Source organism: Aedes aegypti, chromosome 2 (assembly GCF_002204515.2).
Source record: "Aedes aegypti strain LVP_AGWG chromosome 2, AaegL5.0 Primary Assembly, whole genome shotgun sequence".
NCBI lineage: Eukaryota > Metazoa > Arthropoda > Insecta > Diptera > Culicidae > Aedes > Aedes aegypti.
Genome location: NC_035108.1, coordinates 48,026,864 through 48,035,932, shown reverse-complemented (window position 1 = coordinate 48,035,932; position 9,069 = coordinate 48,026,864).

Here is a 9,069-nt window from a genome sequence, read left to right as displayed (position 1 = left end):
GCTCATATGCTTAAAAGTAACAAGAGCATACCGAACGATTTCTAAATAAAATATATTTGATTAGTTGCTTGTTACTTTTTTATATTCTTCCGACCATAACTTATAAGCATTAACAAGAACAGATATAACAAGAGAACAATATGGTAGATCTTACTCCGTAACGCACCTCGGGAAGGTGATCTACCCGCTTTACGGGAATAACTCCTTACTCAGCGGTGAAACTGTTGTTGTTAAGTAATAAACGTAATTAGACAAAACCATACAGAAGGCGACTATGTTCGGATCCCGGTCCATTTGAAGCTCTTTATAGGTTGTAAATTTCTCGATCCCACTGATCATAAAGAATCATCGTGTCAACTATTAACTGACAAAATTGTCAAAGCTTTCAGATTGAAACAGTGAAAATGTTCATAAAAAAAATAAACTGGAAAGCATAACTTATTTTATTGAGGTGTAATGCCGAGAAAAAAAATTCATTATCGGTTCAGTTAAATTAGCTTTTCAAGAGCTAGTATGACTGAATCAATAATGAAATACAGTCGCCTGCTAAAACACTTTGGTAGTTTCATGATCTAAACCACTTTTTGGATTATAATTCTAGCGGTCAACAACTTTTCACCAACATTTAAAATGCCGGTTTCTTACGCTTTCTTCCAACATGGAGATAAGAATTTCAAAATGTCTTTGCTAGTTGGTCAATGTGGATGTTTATTTAACGTACCAGTTGAGTATTAAAAAATCTGCTCATTTTTCTGCAAATTACTTTTCGAAAACAAGAAAAAACTTCCTATCGTCCTCTACATGTTACAATGACATTGGTGCTCTATTTCTAAGAAGCAGTGAATAAATTGTCACCCAACACCCAACAACAAAGACATTATCATCTTCTATTCTTGTTGCAACAATTTTATTCCGCAACATGAGTTTATCATCACTTGAACAGAATATGACAAATATCGATCATCAGTGCGCAGCGATTTTCTTGGCTTCGCATTGCAATTTTCGAGAACTTTCTTTGTGTTGGTAAACATTGGCACATTATTGAACAGCATGCATAAAACAAATTTGGTTTTGTGTTGAAAATAACTGATTAATCTCGAGCCGAAAAGGTTGCAACAATGTTGTGCCCTGTTATTGTCATGACAATTTTGCTTCTGATTGTATCCCTATCTGTAACAGTATGGATAAACGGGTTGTGAGCGACTTGCTTTGTTGCTTGTTTTTCGTCTCCTTTAATGACAATTTGATTCACTGCTAAGAAGTAAAATCGTGTGCAAGTAATTTCACCCTACCGAACTATTGAACTCGAATTTACGGTACCAGTATTATTGAATTCTAGTGCGTTTCACTCAAAATTTAATGTATCAGCAGTACACTTCCTTTACTTCAACATTTCCCCCTACCACCTTCATATTAACTGTATCCGCCCTGGTTCGAATTTTTCATTCTCTGCTTTCCTCGTCCTGGTCCCATACCGAAAGTGCACTTGCACCACATAGAGAAGGCTCTCAAGTATGCCACTGCACGCTCTATTTACCTAACACGGTCCTGCATGCGCTGCGTTCAATAGCCTTCAACCAAGACATTCCCGCTTTCGGATGACTATGCCCAGAGATGAAACGCAGACCCCATAACCAAGACTATGCCCAATAGGGTGGTCCATAAAGATCAAACTTCAGAAATTTTATGTTACACCCACCATATTTGTTCGCTTGGACTCCCAGAAGCTACTGTGAAAATTTGAGAGGAATCCTTCAACTCTAAGGGGGACTAAACGAGCTTGAAGCTTGAAAAGAAAATCGACTAAATGAAAAAAAATCTCCTAATACCTATATGACAAAAATTTAAAAAGATTCTATCAGACATTGAGAGGCTCTTTTCGTTTACTTTCTCTTAAATCAATAACTGACCCACACTAATCTCTTCTGTTGCGTTTTTTTTTGAAACGCTAGCCTAAGACATTGCTCTTTAATGTACAGTAAAAAAAACTTCCCAAAAATTTGAGTATTGCAATGTTATAATCGAAAGAGAGCGCGAGAGGAGATAATCACACAGTAATCGAAGTTATTAGTCCCGTATATTATAATGAGTTGCTCATATAAAAATGGGCCACTCTAACGCTCAATTACGGGACTGCATCCTGTGAGGTTCACTTTTACCCTTGGGCCACCGAAGCGCCATTCTTCCCATTTATCACAACAGGAAGTGCCGCACAGCTCGGCTCGCTTCCTCTTTTGCTTCCGAGGGGGAAGAAGAAATTATGTTCACTTTGTGAGCTCGCAGAGCTCTGCTTATTTCCACTCGGTGAACTTGATGTCATTCGGTGTGTAATGTGCTTAGAGCTCCAGTGGTCCTTTTGCCGCTATACTAATACTAGTTATATGAGTGCGGTTCCCGCAGCTAGTTGAGGATGAATGTTCTGCGAAGAGAAATATGGAATGGAACAAATTCAATTTCCCTTCAGGTATCCTTTGATGCTTGAAATTGGGATCGCACGAGCCTGGGCATAGCTGGGATGGTTTGTTCGTATCAGTGACGGAGATATCTAATACCATCAGTATCCGTGAATAAGATGTCGGATTATCGGTGAAACATGGTGAAACCAATATCCGTTCATGGACTCCATAGGACTGGATGGACACGTGGAAAGCACTCACAATTCCTTTACAAATCTTACCGATCGCCACTTGGAAAATTATATCCAACATTCATCAAATCTCGGATTAGTTACCTTCTAAACTTTCAAGCCTTGGATCCCAACTTATTACAAATTCTTAAGTGAAGAGCTTTCTAGACATGGATGCAAGAGATATTTATGAGAGCAAGCCTATTAACAAAGATTTAGAATTTTGTACTCTTATTGATTTCTCTATTAGTATCATTTCAAACGTTTTCATTCATTTACTATATCTAAGTGTTTTATATTGGGCTACACTATTATTCGAATTTGGTAAACTAAATTAAGCTTTCAACTAACCTAACCTTAATATATAATTGTCTAAAGTTATTAATAATTTTATTCAACATTTTCTCCAATGTTTGAGCATTTGATATTCTATTCAGGGTCTGTCTCAATTGCGTTGTTAAAATTAGTCCGAACTTAAATTGACAGTTCGGAAATTAATTCCCCTCCGATTTCGATCTGTCAAAAATAAGTCTGCTCCAGAGGAGACTTATTTTTGACAGGTCGAGAATTATTTCGTTAGTTCGTGTTTGCTGTTATGGATATCGTTTCAATTTTTTGTCTCGCTTCGGTAATTACCGATATGGAGCTCATTCAATTATTTCATAACGCTGAAGTTGGCCTTTTAAAAACACCCACCCACCCCCTTGTAACGCTTTTTGTATGAATATTATTCAATTTTGTATGGGCCGTAACATCGTTGGGACACCCACCCACCCCCTCTTGCGTTATGAAATTTGTGAATGAGCCCATGGACACCGTATGTCCTTCCAGCTGGCTTTCGGACGGCACATCAAGTGGGATAACATATTGCTGCTCAGTGAATGGGTAAGTTTTTCTCCCGGTGGGTTGGCTAAATAATGCATGTATGCCAACGGAAAGCTCTGATATCCAGAGGACACCGATTCCTGTCACAGCGTACTGCGATCAGAAAAAGTACATTCTTGAGCGATTCCTTGCAGAAATTTCCCATGCATCAAGATAGGCCGAGAAATTACTTGTCAGCAGCGAATCAGGCTTAAAAGTGAATGTTTTGTCGAGCTTTTTGAGTAATTTTTGGAGACAATCCAAACAAATTTGGGAAACCATTCTTGGCTGAACTTTACTGGTCGAGATTTTTTTTAACGAGAACTGGACGAATTTTTGATTGATGTTATACTTATTACAGGAATCCTACAAATTTCACAATAGATTATTTTCTTAATTTTGCAAAGAACTTCGCCATAATATTCTAAAATGTATCCACGAACATTAAAAAAAATCCATCTTCAATCACCATTCACAATTTAGGCTGGTTTGCTACTGACAAGAAAAGGAATCGCCTATCTCGATGCGTGGAAAATTTCTTCCCAGAAATGGTCCAGAAAATCACATTTTTCTGATCGCAGTACGCAGTTGAGAAGAAATGTCATTTCAAATGAAGCTCTCTGTAGGAAATTTCTTGACCAATTCAGTCAAGGAATTCCTTTACTTTTCTTGAGCGGAACAGCATACTTAACTTTACCCTTCAACACCTCCAGGAATATATTCAAAATGCCATACTATACATTATTTTTAAAAATCATAAATAAACTTTGCCGGAAATTTGGTCAAAAACAAGAAATTCGCCAAAACAGATGATCTGATTTCTGATTTGAAACAATTTTTTGACTTGACTTTCAATTCTTATTCCAGTCGAATAATTGTAAAGAAATATTTCAATTACTAAAGTAATGTTAAAATTGTAGATAACAGTATACGTTATCTACAATTTTAACATCCACTTTCGTTTCTAGGCATTTTTTTTTGGATAAAGGCTTGTAGTTTTGAAGTCACTTATTAGTCTTCTATTTTGATCATTTAGTCACTAAGTCACTATTATTTTGCTGTCTAACCACTTCCTGTACTGCAGAGCTAGTTGTTCAATGGAAGAACTAGACATCAGAAGGGTTGCCACATATACAGATTTATCCGTATTTTTTAGATTTTCTCGAATATTTGACCAATAATCTGTATACACAGATTTTTTGGAAAAATACCGATATACGGATTTCTTCCGAAATTGTACAAATTCATACTGATTTTGAGCAACGATGAAAATAAATATTTTTTAAAACCTTAGAACTAAACTGAGATGTGACAATTTCGCCTTGTAATGGGTTACATGCATGCTCTGATTCGCTACTCGCCACATAGTAATGCACATGCGCTAGTGTCTATGTGCGAAAAACGCTAAAGGTAACGCGAAAAATATTTTATGGCGAAATGCATCTTTTCACGATCTAACTTTTTTCGAAAAAATATTTGGTACCGATTGTACGTAATGACAATGACTATCACGCCTACCAAATATTTTTCCCCATACAAAATAAAACGAGAAAACTTCTGCTGATATAACTGTGAACAAGAGCCAAACAGGTAATCCATTACAAATGATTAGTATCTCTTGAATTTAATGTGTGTCATCTAGATTCTTAGGGATACAGATTTGAAATTTGCTCCAGGATAGTACAGAAATATAATGATTTACATAATTATTTGAAGTGCATACTTTTTTTTAAATGCACGGTAAATTGTAGCTTAACGATACATAGGGTAGGTGTACCTGTTATGGCCATAGTGGTTCCCTATTTCGCCCACACGTGATATCTAGAATGCCTTCACATTTTGAAAATCTTTTGTCTTTTTAGCAGTAAAATAAAGGATAAATCTCGATGTCAAAACATTCAAAAAGATTAAAAATGTAAAAGTTATCCAAATGGTGCATATGGCCAAATAGAGAACCACTATGGCCATAACTGGTACACTTTCCCTATAATTGAATAAAAATACAGGCTTTAATGTGGCATCCCTCGTACCTGGATCTCAGTGTTCTGTAATAGGAATAGTTACAATGGAGTTTTCTAAGCACAAGGATAATATTATCAGCCTTGAATCTGCTGAGTAGTATAATATAAGTTTACCTGCTCAGTAGCATATCAGTTGCCGCTGACTTTACTCAAGTTGACAAGCGTGTTTGGGACAGTGTTTGGGCTACCAAACTGACCTTCCAGAAGAAGGGTTAAAAATGACGCCCAACATCTCAAGCATAGCTAGTTTAGTATCCGCGATAGGCTTTAGATGATACATAGATTTTCAAATGGCAATGCAATGAATATAAAGACGAACCATTTTAATGTGCCTTTTGGTACTTCAAGGAGGTGATAAAAACATATATGCATGTGTATGTATGTGATTTAACACTTCAGTCGTCGCGCTGTTGTATTTTGTACAACAGTGGTGAAAAAACCTCGCTTTTCGGACACAGCATCAGCCAGCGTGGTGGTTCTGATGGTGGCAAACGCGCGACGACTGAAGGGTTAAATACTTTGGGAAATATCGCTTTAGAAAATACCGGGCTTCTATGAAACATCCGAACATAGACCTCGATTTACGATGAACAATATTTCCGAATTGCGGTCTTCAAGCAATCTAATGCTTGTGAATGCGAAAAATGGAAGCTTTGGCAAAGAAAGCTCTCAGTTAATAACTTGGATGTGCTCATTAAACACTAAGCTGAGAAGCAGGCTCTTTCTCAGTGAGAACGTAATGTCAAGGAGAAGAAGGAACAGCAGCTACAAACTTGTAGAGCAGAACATAAAAAGAAGGAAATTCAAGGATTAGAAAGTCATCTTCTAATAATAATTTGATGATATTTTGTGTTAACTTGGTTGCACTGGCGTTGAAATTTTCTGAATCGGCAACGTTTTCGAATTGGACCAGACAAAAATTAAATTTGACAGTTCATTGATTGATTGAAGGGGAAATAATTTCCGAACTGTCAAATTTGAGTTCGGACTAATTTTAACAACGCAATTGAGACAGACCCTTAACTTATTAGTACTATATCAGGGAGGAAGAATAATTTTCAAAATTGTATTTTGTATCCTCTGCAGAGCTTTCTTCCTGGTATTACAACAGCTACCGTGGACGTACCATATTTGACGCAGTTAAGGAAATTCTGAATTCAAACATTTGTCAAATCGTCAAAATTTTTCCGATTTTTGTTGAAATTTGAAGCAATGATAGCTCAACTATTATAGAATTAGGAAAAATCAGTAAAAAATATGTTAAACGTTTTTTTCTTCATGTTTTAATGATTTTTGTGGAACATATTAGGTTCCTTAATTGACGCATCAATTCTTCAATGTGCCTAATTTGACGCACTACAAAATAATTACTAAAGTTTAAAATATACAAGAGTTTTAGTATTCAATAGTTCAATTTATTGAAAAAAGCGCTTTAGAGTGAACATAAAAGTTAGATCTTTTGAAAAAAGTTTGAATGACGTCATCGGTTGTACTTTTGCTGTGCATTCAGTTTAAGTCAGAAAATAAAACCAGTTTAAGTGTAGAAAATAAACCGATTGAGTTCAATCCATAGTCAAGCGTTACTGTTTAGTTTAATGTATTTTCGTCGTGGTATCAAACAAGGGAAAGGTTTGAAAACAACGTTACGCTGGAACGGGGAAGAAAGTTGAAAAAAGGAAAAATTGGTCGAAAACTAGAACGAAAACAACCGATTCCAAAAAGGTTGTTTGAGAATCTTCATTACAGCACGTGAACTACGCCTACTTGTTCCTTGTTCTATGTAAACTTGATGGGCCGCGGCCCGCGGACAAATATGCGTGCAACCAACGGCAGTATGGCATCTAAATCGTTCGAGAACCATTAATTACGTCATGTTATTGGAGGAAGGAGCTGTTCTGCAAAATGTGACGAATCATAGGGCGGATGGGCAGATGTTGTAGAAAATGGTATGTATTTGTGACACTTATCTCATGGACACCCCCTATTCTATAAATTTTACTTTTAATTGTTGGTAGCAAAGCTCAAAGCTTTGAGCCAATCCTTTTCCAGTAGAGAAGCTAGGCAAAATACAGGACGCTTCGATGCTTTACTGACTTTAAAATGGCTTGCTCAACTTTCACCACCTAATTAAATTTCAATCTTGTCGCTCCCTTGCGACGCCTATCCACCTATTCATTTCCATCATTTGCTTCTATTGACTCCCTTTAGCTTTGAGTCGCATGACCGCTAAAGCCATAAAACAATTAAAATAAAAACAATCACGGTCGTTACCTTCTCCTATGCATATAAATTTTACTTAACCAACCATTGAACAAACACCTCACCTCCTGACGTAATTATTAAAGCTTCCTCGAAACATTAGGGGACGTCCATAAACCGCGCTAAATTGTACCATTTTCAACCCCTCTCCACATTGGCCATATTTTTTTGTATGGAAAGTGCGAATATTTTGTATGAATCTTTGCGTTTCCCTGAACCCCTCCTCTCCCTAAAAACGTGACGTAATCTATGGATGATCCTTTACATGTGATTTCATAAAGCAATGGATTGTTCTGTGGACGGATGTTTGAATGCAAGCGCCATAAATATTTCTTTTCCTATTTTCGATCCAACAAAACATGCTGAGCAAAAATCAAATACAGTCATCTCTCCCTTACTCGATATTGAAGTGACCATCGAGTTAGGGAGGTATCGAGTTGCAGAACACAAAAACAGTGCAACTGCGTTCCAAGGGACCATCGAGTTAGCCATGAAAACGAACTTTTACTATGGTTCTCTAACTCGATATCGAGATACGGAATATCGAGTAAGGGAGAGTTAACTGTAATAAGGAACATTGTGTGCCTAACTTGACGCACAAGATTTTCATACAAAAATGTGTCTTAAATCTTAAAAATAGAAAAAAATGTCGGCGTCAGTTCATGAATAAAAAGATATTACTGGCTGTTGTTGATGATATTGATGTAAAAGACCACAATATTTTAACGAAAATTGATTAACAATATTTAGCATTTTCACTAAGGAATGAAAAAATGACGCACTGGTAGGATGCATTTTCAAATAAATTTTATGTTTTGCTCATTATTAATCAAAAATAAACTTTTTTCAATTGGAATCCTTCAATACATGGTCGGTGTTCAGACAGACTGAACCAAGTGTTTTTCAATGGTTTCAGGAAAACGGAAAACATTTGCATTATTTGCTGTGAAAATGGAACTTATCCATTTGATGATACAACCGTATAAAAATAGCATCAGCAAAATCGTAATTAACTGAGTCCTTAACGTATCTTTACAAGGCCAAAATACCATCTAGTCCACTCTGTCTAAACACCGACCGCATGTAAATGGAGAATAAGCAATAAATTTTCGAGTGCTAGTTTGAACCAGTTTTTTTTTATGATAAAATTAATTAGAAAATGCGTCAAGTTTGGACCCGCGTCAAATATGGTACGTTCACGGTAATCTATATTGGTACAGCATACAACATAGCTAGCCATAAAGTAGTCGTTTTTTCTTTTTCGTTAATTATACAATCATTGCAGAAAAGTGTGAAAAG